The sequence below is a fragment of the Ammodytes marinus genome (genome assembly GCF_949987685.1).
Source record: "Ammodytes marinus genome assembly, chromosome: 19".
In the NCBI taxonomy this organism is placed as follows: domain Eukaryota; kingdom Metazoa; phylum Chordata; class Actinopteri; order Uranoscopiformes; family Ammodytidae; genus Ammodytes; species Ammodytes marinus.
The window spans coordinates 8,007,578-8,030,000 of record NC_137223.1 but is presented as its reverse complement, the minus strand read 5'-3'; the positions used below and the strand labels follow the sequence as shown (position 1 = coordinate 8,030,000).

The 22,423-nt window shown below is 44.0% G+C and overlaps 1 protein-coding gene across 2 annotated transcripts in view; it reads right to left on the bottom strand.

The window, feature by feature from the left end:
• The window catches only part of eva1aa (eva-1 homolog A, regulator of programmed cell death a), a 79,005-nt gene that overhangs the window by 13,972 nt on the left and 42,610 nt on the right, over positions 1 to 22,423 (bottom strand). Inside the window, exon 1 of one of the 2 annotated variants that reach the window (XM_080048441.1) lies at positions 16,093 to 16,224. The exons of the other annotated variant lie outside the window; for it this stretch is intronic. The gene's annotated coding sequence lies outside the window, so the exon portion shown is untranslated. Of the gene's footprint in view, positions 1 to 16,092; positions 16,225 to 22,423 lie in introns of those variants that run through there. 2 annotated transcript variants of the gene reach the window in all.

Genomic DNA, 22,423 nt, shown 5'->3' with positions numbered 1-22,423 from the left:
GGACGGTGACACGGTCTGAATAGCATCCAGAGTTGGGGGTATTGAGGGGTTGGGAGCACATTCCAGGATGGAGAGAGTGGAGCAGCTCAACCCCCCCACACCCTGCCTCCCTGAGACCCCCTACATTCAGCTGCAAAACATAAAACATTTTTCCCCCATTTACTTTAATGGATAACACACATTCACTCCGCTGTGAGACATCCACAAATGCAAATGTATGCACACACACACACACACACACACACACACACACACACACACACATATACACACTCACACACTCTCAGATGCCACAGCATGGGCTCTAAACGTAATCACTCCCACTTCACCACAACCATCAGTTATGCTACAGAATACCAGCTGTTTTGGCTATTTTAACACTCCTCGTACGCCGCACATGTGCACGCACAAACAGTTGGTGTCATTAACATGGACGCAGGGACGGGAATACAGGCTCCGTCGACAGTATGGTGGGGTCATAACAATCGGTGAGAAAAATCACTTGGTTGCGGACCCCTCCTCCATCAGACCCCACACACAGACACATGGATGTGTCCAGTACATATTGATATTATGTAGCTGAGCATGATGATCACGTAACACATCCATTCATGCTTGCCCCTCATCAGACATCAAACCTGAACCTCTATTGATGTTTTTTGATGCCTTGTGATGTTGCTGATGCCAGTTTGTAAGTATTCGTCTGACTGTTAAAGAGGACCTATGATACTTTTCGACTTTTATGACCTATAAACGTTGTTATAATGATTTATAGTCATGTTTAACCATACAAGAGTATCAAATAATTACGTACATGCATTTCGACGCATTCCCTGCTGACCGTCTGGGGTGGCTATGCAGAGCACTAAAAACTATGGCAGCCGGTCGAGCCGAACTTGTTCAAATTTCCGGGTTTTCTCTGTCACGCTCGGGTCGTTTCTGTCATGTTTCCATGTATGGTAATGCTGCCGCTCAGGCAAGCTCCGGCTGCATGCCCCCACCTTCCTGGAAATTTCCCGCCGCTGGAAGGAACCAATCACAACGGAGTGGGGTTTGCAGCAGGGGGGGGGGGGAGGGGCGGAGAAGCTCAAAGCAGTGTGTAGAGAGAGACTGCTGTGCTTGCTAGGGTAAGAGGAAGAGTGTCCCGAAAATCTACATAGTTTTTTGTGATGTGATTCGTGTCAGGTGGCTCTATAGCAGTTTTTAACAAGAAATGAAGACCAGAAAAGTAGTATAATAGGATCTCTTTAAAATACTTAATGCTGGCAATAGTCAATAACTGTCTTACAAATAATTGGCAAGGATTACTCCCATCTGTCTGTAATGAGGTATCTTATTTTCAAGAGACAGTGCATCGGTGCTTATTTTCAACATTGAAAATACTTTTAAGAAATGCACCATACAAAAATAATATTGAAAAAAAAGATTTAAGATACAACTCTTCATCGTCATTTACACCATTAAGAAGGATTCTGCTGTGTCAACGTATGAAACGTATTCTGAGCTACGTTTGTACTATAAGGACCTTGTGTACTGTACACTATTGTGATTAGCATCTTCCTGCAGCAGGAACGTCCATGTATAACATAAGAACTTACTATTTTTTTTTTCATTAATTGATTCTGTTTAAAAAAAGAAAAAAGGAAAAAAACGACAACAGGCTACTACTTGTGAAAATATATTTATTTTGAAAGTCTACTGTCCATTGCTAACTATCACCTCTATCTCCACTGTTTGTATTTTCACCCCTTGATTGGCTGTATATACGTGGGAGAGGCGGTTCCACTGTCCATGTCAGCACGGCCTCATCATTATCTGATGTTCCACTGGTTCAACAAGGATGTGAACCAAACGCTGATTCATCTAAACCTACACCACCGAGCGTCTGAACTCACTCCTTCATATCAGAGTCATGAGGTAATAATGGGATGCTGGGAGCTTTTGATTGGGTCCAGAAAGAGAATGCTGAGCTCGTCAAATGACTTGTGACAACACAGCCAAGACAAGAGATAGTCATTTGTGTTGTGGCTGACATGGCAACACAGAGAGGAGGAGGAGGAGGAGGAGGAGGACAGATAGTGGCAGGACTAAAGCGTAGACACAATCATGACAGAGATAAAGGTGCGCCCGCAATCAACAAGCTTGTACAGACTTTTTTTTTTAAACAATGGTGCTATCTTAAGCAGAAGGCAGCAACAACTGGTTGGCACGAGGCAGTTAATGAAATCAACACTTGCCGACATTAAAGTCCACTGGGACCGGAGGAATGGAAAAACTAGGATTAGCTCAAATATCAATACAACCAATGGGTCTATATTTAACTTGTTGGTGCGGTGTACATTCGTCTTTGTTAATGGGTGACAGGTACAAGGAGTTGACTGCCAACATTCTTCAGTCTCCTGTATGGTTGAATACATAAAAGAAAAAGCTTGTAATTGCGGTTTTAATCATTTGTACTCAACAGAGCCAAGGTTCATGCCAATCTGTTGCCCTGATTAAATATATAAAGTGTTTCCTGCTGAGGCTTTCTATATATAACTTTAGCATGAGAAGAAGAAGTTACGATGATGAGATATACAGCCAAAGTCTTGTTTCGTGTGGACGTACCAAAATAATGTTTCTCATGTTCTGGGCCCAGAAGTGAATTTGGACGCAATGAATATCTATTTAGCGCAAGCTGATTAGTGGATACATTCACCTCATTACTGGCACATTTCCCCTCTTCTCCATAATAGTACATGGTCCGTTTTTAATGATACGGAGTGTATATGGTTTTTCATTACTTGGCATTCTATCAATGACCCCTATTGTTCTTTAAAAAACTGAAGTGAAACAGGGTCTTATACTGCACTCCCAAGGTTCACTTCTTTACCATCCCAACTTAACAATTCATAATGATATCGCATGACCAGAGTCCTGTGCTCTTGTCATGTGAAAGACACTTCGGCAAGTTCCGCTCACTCTAGAATGCCGCCGATACGGCTCTAAAGTTACGGGTTCAGCTTTAACCTACATTTGAAAAAATACCAACTTCCAAAGCAACATGGAAGAATCTCAATTGAGAATAGTTTACTATTTTACTAGTTTACTATTTTAGATTGTACAGTGTGGACACGAACCAAACTATTCCAAATGTTATCAGTGGTTATCTGCACTAACGAATGGATGAGGTATAGTCAGTTTAGAATAACTTCCGACAATACAGACTCCACATAAGGTTCACCGAGGTCAGCACCTAACTTGCTGAATGGGCTTCTTTGATAAAGCTGACTCAATTAAAAGAAGGTAATTGAGAAGCTTGGGGGTCAAAGAAAGTAGGGTTGTGGCATTGTCATATAAATTCCTGGTACATTTCTGATGTTCTTGGAAGTTTTGTCCACGTTTGGTCCATGTGATTGCTCTGATTCTTCTTGTTACTACTAAAGGGATGTTTCATTAAAGAGGACCTATGATACTTTTCGACTTTTATGACCTATAAACGTTGTTATAATGATTTATAGTCATGTTTAACCATACTAGCGTATCAAATAATTACGTACATGCATTTCGACGTATTCCCTGCTGACCGTCTGGGGTGGCTATGCAGAGCACTAAAAACTATGGCAGCCAGTCGAGCCGAACTCGTTCAAATTTCCAGATTGTTTCTGTCACGCTCGGGTCGTTTCTGTCATGTTTCCATGTATGGTAATGCTGCCGCTTAGGCAAGCTCCGGCTGCATGCCCCCAGCTTCCTGAAAATTTCCCGCTGCTGGAAGGAAGGTAACCAATCACAACGGAGTGGGGTTTGCAGCAGGGGGGGGAGGGGCGGAGAAGCTCAAAGCAGTGTGTAGAGAGAGACTGCTGTGCTTGCTAGGGTAAGAGGAAGAGTGTCCCTAAAATCTACATAGTTTTTTGTGATGTGATTCGTGTCAGGTTGCTTTATAGCAGTTTTTAACAAGAAATGAAGACCAGAAAAGTAGTATAATAGGATCTCTTTAATGGCTATTAGAAATGGTACTTTATCCCCCTCTACAATCAAGGCAAAAGCTCAGCTACAGGTACAGTAATGTCATTGAGTCAAACATACTGTACATTGAAACTGTAACTAAATAATCAGCTATGTTAAATGAACAATGAACAATATCTGGAGACGAGTGGAGATACTGCAAGAGCACGTGAGGTTTTTAAGACAGAAATGATAAGATTACAATACGAACCATTGTACTAAAATGATGGAGGATGTATCCAACAGCGATATTTAAGCATCTGTGCATCATTACAATGCTCTATGATGTAATGTTGGCCATCACACTCCATTGTTCCCTCTTTATCATTACGGTAAAACCCTTAACCGCCTGCCTCATATACTGTATCTCTTGTCTATAGTGGTTGCTTCTGCGCCCTGTCATTGCCAGGTAATTAAAGGAGCCCGAACGACAGTGAATCACAACCAGTTAGTTCTGTTGAGGTTGAGTAAGTTTTATCTTCACCTCTTCCACAGAAACAGAATGGATGAAAACCTAAGTGGTATGTAGGAGTTGGCGTGTTTCTTATGTGTATGAGAAAGGGAGGTATGTTTTCCCCTCCATGTGTTGACAGGGTGCTGAGCCATATTAGCGGTAAGGCCGGTACAGAGATAATGAACGGTGAGGTCTGGGTCAGCCCCGAGTCTGTCATCGACCTTATCTTTTGTGTATAGTCTGCTACTACAACGCTGAATCCAAGCGAGGTATTGTTTAAAATCTTTTCCTACTCTGTAACTATGGATGGACACATGTTTTGTTTTTTTTACAAAGGCTTTAGGCTTGAAAGCTTTGGGCTACATCATTCTCTATGGACCCCATAAGGATAGTGTGGGGTGTGTGTATCATTGCAAAACGTGTATGTGTGTAAGTAAGGAACCCAGTTTGAACATCATACAGTACATGTACTCCTGTATGCCAAGAAACCCAAGCCGTGAGGGGAGAAAGGAAAGGAAACTGTTTATGAAGGCTATTCCTCTCCTCTCTTTTCTTCTCTCTTGATCTCAAACAGCTGCTCTGATAGCACCCGCCTGCTAATGTCTATTTTGGGAGTTGGTTCTAATAATAGCACGTAGTAGAGTAATGTGAAAAGTTGCTCAAATGCGACAGGTTCAGTCTAGTGTTGTACTGGCCTTTAGCATTTCCACCCCCAGTACATGGACTTTGCTTGGTACAGCTGGTTATCTGTTCGACCCGCTGCCTGTGTTTCCTGTTACATCCCGTCTGTCTACCGTTTTCTTTTCTTTTTTACCCCATGTCAACTTAGCCCTTCTGGTCTTTAAACAGCTTGAGCCGCAACAGATGCAGATGCATGTCCCTGAGGGTTACAAGTGGATAGAGAAAGAGAGAGAGAGAGAGACAGCGAGAGAGAGAGAGAGAGAGAGAGAGAGAGAGAGAGAGAGGACTGACAGACGCAGAGGCGGCCGGAGACACTTTTACAGCAGTCTTTAAAAACAAACACCTGCCACCCGTGCACGGCTGAAGTGCCTGGAGAACATCAGAGATCCTTCAGCCTGCAAACCTCAAGGCTTTGATTAGATAATGAAACGGAGCTAACAGAGTTACAAGACTGCAAATGATCTCCCCTATGGTCTCAATAAGATCTACTGTACGAAGACACAAGGAAACGCAAGGCTCCAACGCGCAAGTCAGCGAAGGTTAAAAGCACATGAAACTCTCCAATTCAAGAACCTATCAGGTTTAATGCATTGGTTATACCTGTTGGTGCCCTCCATCTGGGGTGGTAAGATGGCCAAGAGGAAAAGAGGGGCCAACCAGTTCAGTTAGTTTAGTTTTGATGCCCCGCAACGAACAGGAGGGGGTTAGTGGTGGCTGGTATAACTTCTGCCCACCATCTCTACCATTGTGTCTTTGAGCAAAGCACTTAACCCCAACCTGCCTCAGGGGCACCGGCTGGACTATGGTTGACCCTGCGTTAGGACCCCCTCTGGAGTGTGGTGTGAGAGGGGATACGCAAAAAGATACATTTCAATGCAGCCTTGTGTTAATTGACCAATAGAGAAACTTAACTTAACATCTTGGTTCCACTAAAAGCCACGTGAGAGTTTAAACCCACACATCAAGAAGGCATCGTTCTTCGTTGCTTCTAACAAATAGCTACTATGGGAATCAACCCTAGTCGCAATTTAGAAGATCTGCCTTCTCAATCCCAAACCCCAGCCGGCAGTATTTTCACTCCAGCTGTGCTGTAAATCTTTCCGGTATCTCGCGGCTGTAGAGAAACCCCTCCGACAGTGGACCAACTGTGGCTTAAAGAGTTAGAAAAATGCAATTTGATCTGCAATGGATGAGTCTTTTTTTCAAATCGTATATTGCTGCCAAGGGGGTTCGGTGTAGATTTGACATAAGGCAGACTCGCACGAGCGTACACCGACACAAGGGTCAACACTTGACACTTAAACTCACACACACATTACGCAGAACACCTTTAAAGCTAAAATATATAACACTGAGACAGGAGAAAGCAGGGAGTAGGAGAGGGAGGGGTGGGAGCAGAAGTAGAGGGACGGGGAAAAGTATGGTTTTCTCAGAGGTAAATGTGAGGTTGACAGATGGGCTTCATAACAATACTTGAAATGAGCTCTTCTGCCCCCTTTCTGGGAGTTTAGATTGGCTGGGAGCAGTTGCGGGGCAACCAGCAGAAGGTCCAAGAAGTTACTGCTCAGTGCCAAGAAACAGTCAGGGCACATAAACCTCGGGAAAATGTGGACTTGTCGTGTTTACACTTTGGTTTTTTGACGGATTAAACAAAGGAGATGTTAATCGTGTTAATTAGTGAGCTTTTGAGTTGCTGGATGGTTGATTTTGTTACCCATGCAAGCTGTTTTCCCTCTGTTTGCAGTCTTTAAAAGCTAAGCCAACACCCCTCTGGCTCCAGATACATATTTACCCTGCAGACATGAGAGTGGTATCAATCTTCTCATCTAACTATCGGCAAGAAAGCAAATAAGAGCATTTGACAAAAATGTACCATTGATAACTAATTTATTACAATGTATGCAATTGAATAATATAAGGTTGTATGTCTTGTTTTTTGAAATGGTTCTAGCAGGTTCAAGTATAAGCCAATGCTTAGGAGGAGTCAGAGTGAAGTTATTCTCAAGAGTTAGAGGACCACCCATGAATTCACTAGCACCGACCTTTATAGGGCAACTGTCATATTAACATTGACAGGCATTTTATTAGGCAAATGAAAGAGTTGAAATCTTGAGATTAAAACACATTAGAACATGTGGTCGCCTGTAACATTTCTAAAGGGGGTCTGCGGGTCCTTCATAAGCCCTTCAAACAGTCTTTGTACTTTTTATAATGCGAGAAATCACACAGTTATTACAACCTCGCTTCTGACATGTCTACTGTTTCTCTTACTGTGGCTGAATCTCTATTTCTGTTGTCAAACTATTGTAACAACAAGCAGACACACACAAACAGAGCTGCATTGTTCATTGGTTTTGGCTAAAAGGCCTATGCTAACTGCCCCTTAATGCATTTTCTTTATTTCACAACTACCAACTAGCTTAAGCAATGTAAAAAAAAAGAAAGATGGCCAATCCATTGGAATTCAGCTTCCTTGCTCCTCTGGGCATTTTCAAAATAGCCTTCCCTCACTCTACAGTGAATCTGGCACGGACAACAGCAGAGCCCTGATGAGCATTTTGCTTGAATCCGCAAGCTAACAACATTTTGGATCGCACAAACATAGCATCCCAGAATCTGTCTGGTTTGGCTAAAGGCTGTATAGCCAGACCCACAGAGGGCCTGGATCCACAGTGGCCTCGCTAAACAAACACAACTTGGAGGTCTGGCTTCGCTTTAGCTGGCGAACGTCATTATGCACGTGGATTAAAAACAAACACACTGGCAAAGGGGAGAGACGTCCAGCTTTTCAGTGTGGGCCTACTGGTGGAAAATCCCCGTCCAACAGGGTGAGACGGGGCTAAAAAAGAGTTTAAAAAAAAAACTTGATGAATTGAATGGTCTCATTTTGTTCTCATTTGCTGCTTGACCTGCCTAATGCCATGATGCCAACTCACCAATTATACAGCTAGTGAATTGGCAGTAAAGCTCAACACCCAATAGATTTTCAATTCCCCCTCCTTCATCGTCACAGAGAGAGAGCAAGTGAAAGAAGAAATCAGGGATTATCCAGGTTCATCCAGCCAGCTTTGTTACTGTTAGTAATGGAGAATAGCCAAGATCCAAAGAGGGACTGCCCTCCCTTAAGTGTACACACGACCTAAGTCTGGACAGACAAAACAGTCACTATAAGCCGACAATACATGATTGGACGGACGCCATCTTTAAGATCTATCAAATAGCATTATTTCACTGTGTTCTGTACTTAAACAGGTGTGACATCATAGAGAGTCCTTTTACAATAGGTGCATTGCCCACATCACTTTAGAACACTCGGAATGAATCAATGATCCACAAGTCAGCAGTTCCCACACACTCGCGGGCGAAGCGTGTCTACAATATCACACTTGGATCACATGAGAGGACAAGAGCACATGGGCCACTTTGTACCAACATAAATGACTAGCTGTATTAGTATAGCAGCTAATCATAAACTCTACACACATACACCTCAAAAGTAGCAGAACCCAATCGGGCGATGGTTTCATGTTTCAGACAGGAAACAGATGGCCTGCTGGGAGAAGAAAAAAAGCATGCCAAAGAAGGCCAGAACAAAATGCTTCCCTCCCTCTCTTTCTCCCTGCCTCCCCTCCTTCCAATCATCCCTTCATCCTGGGTTGGAAGGAAAAAAGGAAGAGTGAGGCTGTGGTGGTGTTTGGAGGCTAGATCAGCGGGCTCTGGCTCGAGATCAGAGTGATGGAGGACTCTGGGAGATTTTTAAATAACAGCCCAGCATGGCTCTACTGTACAGTACTGGGCTATGCTGGGACTACGCAGGGCGAGCAGAGCCTGCAGGCTATTTAAGACTGTCGGACACAAGCAACGGGTGAGAATATATTTTAGGCCTTGGGGGAATTATATTGCTTTCATGTGCTGCTTTTAACATTAACGCTACAAATAAGAGGTCTAAATTTAAAGTAAAGATATGTGAGGGATTAGATGACCAATGTTATGATAAAAAGTCTCAAATTAAACTCAGGAGAGGATTGATGCCACCTACATTTCTGTACGTTCAGCTAGCTAGAGCAAGGGGTATATTAGCTTAGCCTAGCATAAACCAGTGAAAACAGGTGGATTTATTATACTGTGATCTATGGTGGAAACAGGTAGTCTGGCTTTGTCTTTCGTTCAAACACTCTTACCAGCCCTTAAATTCACTGCTACAGTTGTATCTTGTATGTTTAATCCCTACAAAAGCACAAATGTAGAAACAGCCAGCTGTCAAGCATTGTGCACTAGCAATGCAGAAACAAGTTGTGGCTTTACGGGGATTTGTACTGTATGTAGGCTATGTAATGTATTTCTAGGCTGTCATTAGTTTAATGCAATAACTTTCCAGGGTATGGTACGGAACGCCCGTAAAACCACAACCTGGTTTTACATTTAACATCATTGGTAACATTGAACAGATTAGGGTAGCTGCTTCTAGTTTTCGTGCTGGGCTAAGCTAATCGCCAACTGTTCAATACTTCAAAACATAGGTCTGAAGATTCATAAATGTCCTCATAATTAAAGAAATAAAATAAAATCTCAATTAACTACTACTTGGCTTTCACTTCTGAAGCTTTGGACAACATTTCTATCAGCTTTCTTAAACATTGTACTCACCAAGTGAATTGCTGGGATCTCAGAACATGGTGATATAGGCTAAGTTTAGTCCCTGCATTCCTGATTCTCGAAGTTGCACATGCGTGATAGGCGATGACCATCAACAGAGGAGCTTGTAAAGTGAACTTCCTCCTAAACAACCTCTTGACCTCTGCCTGGTGCACAGGACTGAGCCATCAGCTGCTGATGACAGATAACCTTTGGCCCCCAAGAAGCAGCAATCACAGATCAATATTGTCTTGAGTTAGGACCGCCCTCCACAGAGAAACGTGTTGATAAGTGGACTGACCCTGACCGTTTCAGGTCGTGATCAATCACATGTTTACTTGAGCTCTGTGTCCGGTGTTTTCCGGATCTCCAATCTTAGATCTTTATCGTTTGGAAGCTTCTCATGACAAAAATCACGTTGCTCTCGGTAACTAAAATGAGAAAACTCAGTTTCATGTAACAATGGCTTCATCTACAATCAAGTATGCTAAGTTAGTAAGTATAGAAACTAAGAAAAGTACTTCAGGCTGATATACTGTATCAGATAACCACTTTGAAACTATGTTGTCGATAGCAACATCACTACCTATTTGCTGTATTCAAATGAAGCCTTCGCATCCTAAAGTTTAGACAGCAGTAGGATCAAATCCAGCCCTGAAATCTTTGTTCTTAACTGGATATCATATACACACATTTACATCACAGCAGCTGCTCTTGCATCAACCTGTAAACATGTGAAAAACCTGCCCCGACATATGCGGCTAGTCATTTAATGCCTCATCCAAAAACCCCGGGCTGTAAAATCCGCAGACATCATTAAGCACGTCTGCTAATTTCTCAAACCTGAAATACAGCAGTGATAAAAAAAAAAATACTAAGGCAACGCAGCCCAGAACACATGTTTACAGTACACTGAAACCTACTAAACATGGGCCGACTCAAAACACATGTTTAGATAGAAAGCTCCTTGTCATCGAGTGGGACTTTGAGTCTTCGTTCATTTTGCACCCTCTAATCCATGCTGCAAAACATTTCAACCTTTATTGGAAGCCTTAGTGGATTGTTGGGGAGTGTTTTTTCGGGCTCTTTTGAAAGTCTCCAGACTTCTAATAGGTCCTCAGCCAAGCCAAAACATAAAATAGTTTTGTTGATCCGTGGGGAGTGCTCTGTCTCTTCTCCTCTCACTACTGTCTCTCTTTTTGTTCCTCTCTCTCGGTTGAATGAGCTCGTAAAAAAAAACTACTGTATGTTGCTGGCATGTTGGCCAAAGCAAATGAACAACAGTTCATACATTCAAACTCAATTTTTGTGATGAACTACTTCAAAACCTAAAATACAACCTATCCCTGTCGTCAAACAAATCTCTGTCTCCTGCTCTGAGTCAACAGCCTTTTTTCTTTTTCCCCACTATGACGCTAAATCTTCCCAATAAAACAACTTTTTTCTTATGCCCGTGCTGCAGCACATGTTTCAGGACTTGTGGCCCGATTCCTTGCCTCTCAGAACAAATTGACTTTAATGGGGGTGAGGCAGGGTGAACCGAGGGGGAAGGCCAAGAGAGAGAGAGAGAGGGCTGTAAAAACACACCACCTCATGCTACTCCAAGCCACTGCCTATGAGGAGAACGGTGGCACTACTGCCTCTGACATTAGTCCCAAACCCAACATTAACACAGGCATTTAGAAAGGGATTTAATATTAAAAAATACAGGTTTAAAGGAATGAAAACAAACAACATGGACTTACAGCCTCCATATATGACACTGAGCAGGTTAAGACAATCCTACTTATTGGCAGATATCAGCTGAACTTCTAGTGCACACAAACCTGGCCGGACAGGTAAGTGAGCAAACATACACACCTTTGGCAAAAACACTTTGACGTGAACACACGTAGCTGGTATGCACCTGAACACTGGTCTTCTTTTCTACTCTCCTCACGGTGCAATGCTCTGTGGTTTAATTAGAAGGATTATACTACAGAGGTCCTTCTGGGGCTAGCACGTCCAGGGAAACACACACACGCGCGCACACACACACACACACACACACACACACACACTGTCAGAGGTGCAGCGTCCTTCACCCTGACCATGGGTGCCTTGCAGAGAAAATGAATTATTCCTGTGTGAGCATGACTTTCTTAAAGGGCAACACAAAAAGCGGAAAGCCTGCTGAGTGAAGCCATTCAAGAAGTCCTCTGGCAACATTGCAACATGTCCCAGACCTGAGCATGAAATTGACACAAGCATGCAGCTACCAGTCTATTGCATATGCATATGGGGTGGGGGGGGGGTCAGTCCACAGACAAAAAAAAGTGTCATTTGTAAAAAAAAATTTAAATAAAAGAAAACTCTGGTATTAATGTTCTCCTGCTTTGTCACTATTTTTCCAGCATTTACTTCACAGCAGCAGCAAAAGTGAACGTTGAAATGTGTGTTTTTCAGATCTGCACTTGTTTATTTCTGAGCCTCAGCTGTTTCCCCCTCAATCTCCTCACCTAGCTGACCTTTTAAATCCAGCAGGATCCAGAGGACTACCCCCCCCCCCCCCCCCATCCCGCAATCTCACTGGGAGATAAATGGATCCCGACAGGTATGGGGCTCCTCCTCAAATCCCTCCATACAGGATACCAGTGTGGGCAATAACGCAGACATCAGAGGAGCGGCCATGTACTGAGAAGACCGCTCAAAGAATTGGCTCGAGAGGAAAGGAAAAAACTAAGTTCTTGTAGAGGAACTATAAAGTAAAGGGCTGGCAGATATGATAGGGGAGTAGAGTTGCTTGTGGACGAGAGAGACAGAGAGACAGAGAGAGTGTGGATAGCATGAGGATGTATAGGTATTACTGAGATGACATGGTAGTGGGGGGAGGTGTAGGGTGGGATATGGGGGACACGAGAGCCCCAGCACCCCCTGCAAGCAGCTGAATGTTGGTGCAGCAGAATGCCAGGAAGTTTTTTTTTTTGAGAGGGGGGGGGGGGTCCACATCTGCTTTGGCTATCAGGAGAGCCCTCCTCAAAATGACTTTTATTTCGGAGTATCTTTCAGAGAAAGACTTGTTCTGGAAGCAAGGAGAGATGGAGGAGTGAAAAGAAAGGAAGGAAGGGCAGTGGGAAGGAATAGAAGAGGAGAAAAAAAAAGAAAAACAGCCCTCAAGGAGAGCTGAAGCCATTAGGAATGCACGCTGACTTTCGGAAACAGAGAGCAGAGAAGAAAAGGATAAAAATCCAATCAAGGGGTAGAGAAGAAAAGTACGGGGGTTGGAAAGGAGAGAAGGAGAGAGAGAGAGAGAGAGAGAGAGAGAGAGAGAGAGAGAGAGAGAGAGAGGGAGCATTGCCTTTTCTGTGGGAGAAAAAACAGGGGCCAGAGCTTAGGACAGCGCCAGGTTCCATTTGGACTAGACAAAGTAAATAAAAACCACTTGATGAAACAGAGCAAGAAATGGAAGGGCGGAAAGAGCCTTCCAAAGCATGGGGGCATGAAGCTATAGAGCCTACAAAGCCAAACAGATGCATGATGGGAGAGAGAAACACAAAGTCTGGCTTTCTGCACTTTTTATGTTTTTACAACGGAACCGTTGGCCCTTATCTGATGGCTAGATGACACAGGTTTACGCAGATTATCGTGAGGATTGTCAAACATGGGGTCGTGTGTGTGTGTGTGTGTGTGTGTGTGTGTGTGTGTGTGTGTGTGTGTGTGTGTGTGTGTGTGTGTGTGTGTGTGTGTGTGTGTGTGTGTGTGTGTGTGTGTGTGTGTGTGTGTCTGTGTGTCACAGAAAAACAGAGTGAAAGAGACACAGATGCTTATTCATCTTCCCCATTAATCATCTCTCTCATTCTCAATCTCCAGTGCACATCATGGAGACTGCTGATCTCAGAATAATAAAAGCGAGTTAACATCCATCCAGCTAATCAAAATTGAGCGCTGAAGCGGGCCGGGCTTATTCCTGTTGCCCTCTCTTCTCGTAACCCAAACCACACGCTAATTCATAAATTACAAAACAAAGAGGTCCCTTGTGGTTTGGGAGGGGACTGGCGCTGCAAACTGACGCAACATTGGTTGAACAGGCAAAACGTCAGTTAAAGGGGTAAACCTGGCTTTGAGTGGGAGAGGTAGGTGTGGATGCATGCACACACTTACAACAACACTCACACCCTGCGTTCCAAATCGCATAGTCTTTCTTTACTTTATTCTACATACTACATCTGACCATAAAAATAAACTAGCATGCAGTAGGCATACAATTTGGACATCATTTTACTTGTTTATTTCATGAAAACATTGCACCTTGATTTAGTATGTTTAAAAGTACCTGGATGTCTATTACATCTGGCCGACATTTTTAGTGTTGAAAACACCATGCCATTTGGGCGATTCTGACCCACAATCCAGTGCGCGCCGGAAGTGACGTCTCATCGACGGAGCCTCCATATGAAAACAACTGGGGGGCAGCCCAGTTGTTTTCATATGGAGGCTAATAGACATCCAGGTACTTTTAAACATACTAAATCTGACCACAAGAAACGGGACATCCTAAATCTTTTTTTTTTACCATATTAAATAGCAGAAAGTAATGGGTATTGGAACGCAGGGACAGGCTCACTCTCTTATCCAGTCTTGCAAACACATGGACGGTAGGAGCACAAACTGTATACACACACACGACAGGAAAGCAGACACGCCATTTGGAAGCCATCTAAGCAATCTTTGGTCATTTTGGAGCCCAAGAACTGACTGTGCCATTGTCTAGTGTAGGTGGCTTGCAGTATTTTCTTTCCGGTTCCGTTTATGAGGGGTGACGTGCCTGCAGTTGTGTCAAGCGCCAAGGCAGGGCTCCTGGTGACGTTGCTACAATGCTGCATGTGGGACTCAGATGAAGGGAACCCAAACGGTTGTACGCTGAGATGCCAAGTCTGAATACCATGTCGTCGATAGACCAAATCTCTTGTGAATATTTTACGAGATACAATTCCTTAAATATTTTCTATTTTACAGTCTACATTCCTCAAAACTAAACTAGAGAGAAGCTGGAGGCGGGACTATTGATTTCTAACTACCAGATCAAACTCATCAATCGCCCCAAACCATCCGGTCCCAAAAGTCTAGAAGTTTAAAAAAAATACTTCTTTCGTGTTCAGAAATGTACATGACAATTTAGCACGATGAGGTATGTCATGTGCCTCCATAGCCCCTTGAATATGTTTGGATTTAGAATGTTAGTCGGACAAACATTCAAAATAAACTATTTTTTGACATTTCATAGACTATAAGAACCCATCAATGATAATGAATCCTGAGTGAAAACTCTGAAGAAAAGTTTTTGGCATCTCTTCAGTGAGCTGTCTATACTGCTGCCTGCCCTGAGTCAGCACCGCTATTTTTGCAGTGTGTGTGTGTGTGTATGTGTGTGTGTGTGTGTGTGTGTGTGTGTGTGTGTGTGTGTGTGTGTGTGTGTGTGTGTGAACGGCTCGCTGCCCCTCTTGGTTTTACTGTATTATGCACCCTGTGGTTAATTACAGTGGAGTCAAACTCCTGCCAGCAGAGCCTGTTCTCTAGCAGCAGATTGTTAGGAAAAATCACTGACCATTTATGGAAACACACACACACACACACACACACACACACACACACACACACACACACACACACACACACACACACACACACACACACACACACACACACAACACACACACACACACACACAACACACACAAAGGCAACGTGAAAAAAATTAGTTTCACTGTACCAATAAGGAGTGGGGGTGTTGTCCGTCTACTCATGCGCACGTGTGTGTGTGTGCACTCTACTGTATCTCAGTGATCTCACACAGTTATTCCTCAGTTACCTCATCTGTCCACACGTGAAAACCTACAGTTCCCTGTCAGAGCCTAATCCAGTCAATCAGCTCCTAAAACAGAGACACACACACACACACACACACACACACACACACACACACAAACCATCTTCCAAAACAATTAGCCCCCTCTCACACCAATTTACCCGCTTATAGAAGTTCTCACATCCTCTACAGAGAGGGCAGAAACAACAACAACAACATTCCAGAGGGCGACACAAGGTGAGCCATTTAAACTGAACGGCAAAACAAAAATTGGAAAGGTAGTCAAATACGCAGAGAAGGGGAATCTGAAAAGGTCCAATATTTTAAACTTTGAAGATGCAAGAAGCAAGTGGGATGGTCCCCGGTTTCTCCAACAACACAAAAGTCTCACAAGTTCGGCAGCAACATAAAAACCAAAACAAGCAAAAACCAGAGACTGTAGGGGAGAGGTTTAAAAAGCGTGTTGAGGCAATAGAGAAGAAGTGACACTTACACACGCATTGCTGAATGGAAAATCCTCCGGGGTCCGGCCAGTAACTCTCTGTCTCTCTCTCTCTGAGCGTGTGTTTGTGTGTGCGGCTGTCTGCCTTGTCAAACACAGCCCCCTCCTCCTCCTCCTCCTCCTTCTCCTCCTCCCCGTCCCGCCAGGAGAGCTGGGACTGGCTTTGCCGTAAAAACAAGCGCTCACGTGAATTAGTCCACCGTGGTTGAGAAAAATGAGAATGAGTGTGAGAATGAGCGCGACCCCCGCCCCAACCCCACCAAAAAAAGGTGAAAGAAGTAAGGTAGCTATGGAGGAAAGGAAAAGAAAAAACACGAAATACCCTTTAAATAATGTATTGGCTGCTTTATAAGCCAAATGGAGTATGGACAGACTTTTTTTCTTCCTCCTCGTCCAGAGAAAATGAGTCTTTTTCTAATGCTTCTCCTCCTCTATAGTTTCCCCCCTTCCTTCCTACTCTCAGGGAGAGAGAAAGTTAAACCTGGCTTTAGACAACTGGAATGTGACAGCGGGAGAGAGGGGGAGAAAGAGAGAGAGAGGTGGTGAGGGAGCGAGCAAAGGAGTGTGTGTGTGTGTGTGTGTAAGTGAGAGAGAGAGAGAAAGAAAGAGAGAGAGAGAGAAAGTCAAAATCAACGACATGTAGTGTTCACCTACACAGCCCACTGCTGTGTGAGCGAGCAGCCAGAGAGAGGTGGAAAAGGGAGGGAAGGAGGAGGCAAAAAAAGAGGAGGAGGGGGCTGTGAGTGTGTTAGAGTGAGAGAGAAAAAGAGAGAGAGAGAGACGGAGAGAGGGAAAGAGAGAGGGGGGAATAGAGTCAGAGTGCAGCTCCAGGAAATGACCAGAGAATTTCAGTCAGCTCAGATTGGAAATGTGGGAATGTGGTTTGTGAGAGCTGGAACATGCTCATGCTTCCAGGCTGCATGGAAGTGAGCAAGCATGGTAGTGCTAGGGGGCTGGTGTGTGATATGCTGTGGGACAATATTAGTCTGTCAAAAGGTTTTTTACTACACTGTTTGATAACATGGTGTCTGTGCCTTTAAAGATGGAGACAGCGATTCTGGAGAACTCTTGTTAGTGAATATCTCCTCACAATCCGCGCCACCCGTCTGCGCTATGTGTGCACTGAAAAAAAATGGTGTTTCAGTTATACACAGCCTGGGCTCTGTAAACTGGTATGTAAACAAAGAGGCCCACTGTAGCTAGCAACAGAGCCTATAGGCTGTGTATTAACGCTGGATTTATGTCACTTATTCTCGTTACATTGTTACTAACAGTAACTTGGTTTACTTTTTTGTCACTTTACGATATGTTTACCTTTTCACTAACTTTTGTGGCTTGAGGGACAGTCTTGTCTGGTTATTTTATCCAAACATTTTATTACACACTATATTGTGACATAGTACATCATATCAATATTGACATTTTTCCAGAAGTTGGATCAACCAATCAGCTTGTTGGACACAGCAACAGTTTGAGTAAATATTAAACATTGCAAACCCTGCATTGTTTAGATCTGTGTTAGCTTGCCTGCAGTCTTCTTCTTACTTATCCCCCCCCCCCCCCCTGCCTTTCCTTTTTACGACTGTGTGTCTTAGAACTATAGCAGAAATGTGTATGTTTTTTATTAATTTTTTTTAAGATACTTTTTTGGCATTTTTATGCTGTATTAGACAGGTTGGAGAGACAGAGATGAAATTGGGCAGAGAGGGGAATGACATGCAGAGAACAACCACAGACCGGATTTGACCCCGTGGTCTGCTGCTTCTGAGGCTAATTAGCCCCCCCCCCAGAAATGCGTATCATAATGTATCATAATGTATCGCAACGTCCTTATGTGCATGTTATACAAACAGAACAGGGGCCCTACGAGAAAACATGGTGTGAAGGTGCTATACTTGTGGTCAAAGACTACACAGGGCACCTTGAATTAGAATGTACTGACAAAAAAACCATGTTCACAAATCAAATTATTCAAAATGAATTGTTCTTGGCTGGTGAAGTAAGTAGACAGTACAATGACACAAGCTCCTCCTCAAACAACAAGAGAAAAGAAGGCATCCCTCACTGGTGTGTGCACTTTATAGTTCTGTAGTTACATAGAACATCCTAACCCTGTGTGTGGAACCACAGAGACATTTAAATGCATCCTGCAGAACTAGAAATAATGCTAGCTTAAGATTCCCTGGGAATTTATCTCCCCTTCACACACACACGCACGCACGCACGCACGCACGCACGCACGCACGCACGCACGCACGCGCGCGCACGCGCGCACACACACACACACACACACACACACACACACACACACACACACACAAAATATTCCCTCTCCCTTTCTCTCCCTCTGTCCTCATCCACCGCAGGAGGAAAACTGAAACCAGCCACAGACTGGAAAGCATTAGGCTGCCCCCCAACCACCCCCCCCCTCCCCCACCCCCAAGCCCTCGCCTCTGATTCAACACACTCTACATCCAAACGATAACAAGAAGGCTGGCTCACTAAACGAGCAGAGCGTAGTTTTCAGCCCGTGAGCGCGTGAGCGCATGAGCGACGCAGGAAAGCGGTATAGTGTGTGCACAGAGTGTGTGTGACTTTGTGAACGTCCGACAGTTGTTGGCAGGGAGTTCTCATCCTGAGCTCATTTGCTTATTTTGCAGTTTCCAGCCCAACAAAGAAGCAGTCGCTCATTTGGGGAAAACAGGCCAAACAAAAAACCACAGTATGAGGATGGAGGGGGGGGGGATGTTTGTGTGTTTGTATCTATGGGGTGTTTGCATACAGTTTGTGAATGCACTGTATACGCTACTTGTGCTTGTTTTCATGTGTGTCAAGTATGTTTGTGCATGCATTGCGCATACATGTGTTTGTGTGCAAACATGTCAGTCACTGTGTGGATGTGAACTTGACTCCATGCGCCTATTATCCTACAATTGTAAAGCAGACAAACAGCCTAGAGCCAAACGCAGAACATTCCTCCTCCGCTCTGGAAAGCTCTTCCTATGTCGGGGGCTGGCACGGTTACAGGGACATAAGTGGCTTTGACTAGCTGCAGCAGAGTGACAGACCCCCAAAATGATCATCACAGAGGCCCCTCCTTTATCCAATGCTCCCAAGCAGACCGGTGCTGGGGAGACGGCCTCAATAAAACGTGCCATGTGGAACTGAGTGGTCATTATTTAACCAGTCGGGCAGACAGGTGGAAAGATAGACCTTGATACCATATTGTGTCATGAGATTGTCTGAACAATGATGATAAAGGGGATAAAGGGGAATTTAAAAGTTGGGCATTTAATGCAAATCAGAGTATAGTATTTAGACTGAGAATAGGATTCTAATTCATTCCGTGAGAAATTGTTGCAATGCTACAATGTAAGGATACTCCATTACAAGTTAAAGCACTGCATTGAAAATGTCACTAGTCAAAGCCTTAGAGTGACACTACAGTATATCACTGGATTATCATTTTGAATCAGTAAATATCTCCGCTACTTATTCAGCGCACGCTTCACACAGTATACTGACAGGTAGCAGATCATGAGGAGATATTCACTGATCTTGACTTCACTGACTCCATGTTAAAGCATATCATGACAAGTGTGTAAATGACTAAATCCTCTATACATTCCACCACTGAGTCCCCATTGAATTGAAGCATTGAAATAGAACTATCATACAGTGTCATGGGTTTATCATGTGTGTTGATAACCACATGGTGATTTTTGACATTTCCTAACATTTTGAGTTTTATCCTCACAGCCATCCTTGTACAGTATCATGCTGCAGTACACCTGTGTTATCTGTCTGTATCAGAGCAGCCCTGTGCTGTTGCTTCCCCTTGTTTACTACAAGCAGTCTGCAGATAGCACAATCTAATGCGTCTAGTCCGGCTTGCACTCTGCCTAATACTATAGTTTCCGCTTCCAGTTTTGCGCTCTTTCTGTTTTCTTTAAAGGGACAGCTTGTTAAAGGTTCAGTCCCGTGACACGAGCCGAAGAGGGGGGAGGGGGGAGAGCGATTGATACAGAACACTGTGCCGTTGGCTCAGGGATGTGGGGGGGGAAGGAAAATGACAAGAGTTCTGAGAAAAACTGTCAACACACATTTAGTCAAGGATATTGCGGCGAGATACGGGTATTTTTGGAGGGCTAAATAGGGAGAATGATTGAGAAGCAAGCGTTTACCGCAGACCTTCAAGGAGAAAAGAACTGAGTCCCGTTAATTCCTGTTTAATCCGACCAAACTTGTTCTTAATGAACGTAATCAAGTCCAAACTCTTTCTTTTTCTTTTGATATTTTAACGCAGTCTATCATTCTGAGCCATTAAGCGAGCAATAAACTCTTTAATTCAACCAATTTTGATTAGGTTGCCTTATATTTCTAAATAAGATAAGAAAACCTTGAAGGATTCCGTTCTGAGCAATGCATTGGGAAGCTGCAGTGGCAGTCGAAAAGGAACTTTAAGAAAATACTATCTCACATAACTCAAATTCTCCCCCCATGGACAAACAAATTCATGACTCCTCAGCTGGTCAGGGAGATGCACCAATCCACTTCCAGCTCCTTTAACCTCTCTAGGCCATCCCTGTCTGCGCCTCTCGGAAACGGTAGACAGAACGGAGACGGGAAAGGGAAAACCCGGGAAGAGGAGCCGGTGAGATGAAAGGCTGGGGTTTAGAGGTTGAGAGGGTGACACGGACAAGGAAATAACAGCCACGGAGTTAGAAAAACACCACGGTGAAAAGCCTGCCTGTGCCCATGAGTTAAGCATGTGCTGTGTGGGAGAGTGAACAAAAAGAAAAATAACAAGGTGAAAGGAACGACTGAGGTTGAAAGTGAGAGAAGTGGTGAGAAACTTAAAAGGGAATTTAACACCTTTAGTTCGAGATTCAATTTTAAGCTGATTAAACTTCTTACAGACTCCCCCCCCCCCCCCCCCACCACCACCAGGGTCCAGTGATCACATAGGCTGGGTATTAAACTAGATGTGTAATGTATGACCACACTGCTTCTAGCCGTGTGTGTGTGTGTGTGTGTGTCTAGGTTTGTGTGTGTGTGTGTCTAGGTTTGTGTGTGTGTGTACGAAGGAGAGAAAAATACAAAAATTGGAGGGGGATTTCACCAGATTGTATGCAAAAATATGCAAGTGTGTCTAGGTGTGTGTGTGTGTGTGTGTGTGTGTGTGTGTGTGTGTGTGTGTGTGTGTGTGTGTGTGTGTGTGTGTGTGTGTGTGTGCACCATACAGCCAGCAGATACCAGATATCATGCACTCAGTTGAGATATGGTGTGGGACAGACATCAGCTGACTGAACATGCTGGCAAAGCACGGCCCCTCAACCCCCTTGCATCAGCAAATCACTAAGGCAACAGTGATTTGCCGCCAAAAAAAAAAAAAAAAAAAAAAAAACTCCCGCCATGTCACTCGTCCTGCCCTCAGACCACACCCTGAGGCTTCAATAACCTTCAGTCAGAACAGCTCAGAAGTGACTATTTGGCTTGAACTAATTATTCATGTTGAGTGTGTGTGTCTTTGTGTGTGTGTGTGTGTGTGTGTGTGTGTGTGTGTGTGTGTGTGTGTGTGTGTGTGTGTGTGTGTGTGTGTGTGTGTGTGTGTCTTTGTGTGTGTGTGTGTGGGTCTGTGTGGAGGAGTCAAACGAGATCTTACCAGAGATGAGGTTATATACCAATCACAATCAAAGCCATGTAAGGGCATTGGTTGAAGTTGAACCAACCACAAAAGCTATTAATGAACCCCCCCCCCCCCCCCAACACACAGACACACATAGAGGTCAGGTGAGGTCATATGCTGTGTGTTTTCTCGCAGTAGTGTTTCTGAGGGTGCCAGCTGTGGGTTTTTCTGCAGAGCCAGGCCCGTGTGTGTGTGTGTGTGTGTGTGTGTGTGTGTGTGTGTGTGTGTGTGTGTGTGTGTGTGTGTGTGTGTGTGTTACGAGGCTGGGGAGCATCCAGAGGGGCCACTTCATTCCTTTCTGCTCGCTTCTCCACTCAATAAAATCAGACACACCACGGATCACGTTCGGGTCAAAAGACTTTCTTTTCAAAACACCTTTTCCCTGGCACTTGGGGTTGTTTTAAGCTCATAAAAAATACCCAATGGGCAATGTTCTTCATATATACTGTGTACACTGATGTCAGCGGAGCCAGGAAACCCCTCTGACTTTACCACCGAAGTGTTTAAAGGGTCACGTTAGGTCATTTTCCCCTGGGATTGACACCCAGCTTGGCACAAATAGATTCAACCATTTGTAGAGAATTATTCCAAGTCTGGCCTGCGTTCAGGTGAAAACATACTGACAGGATTGAA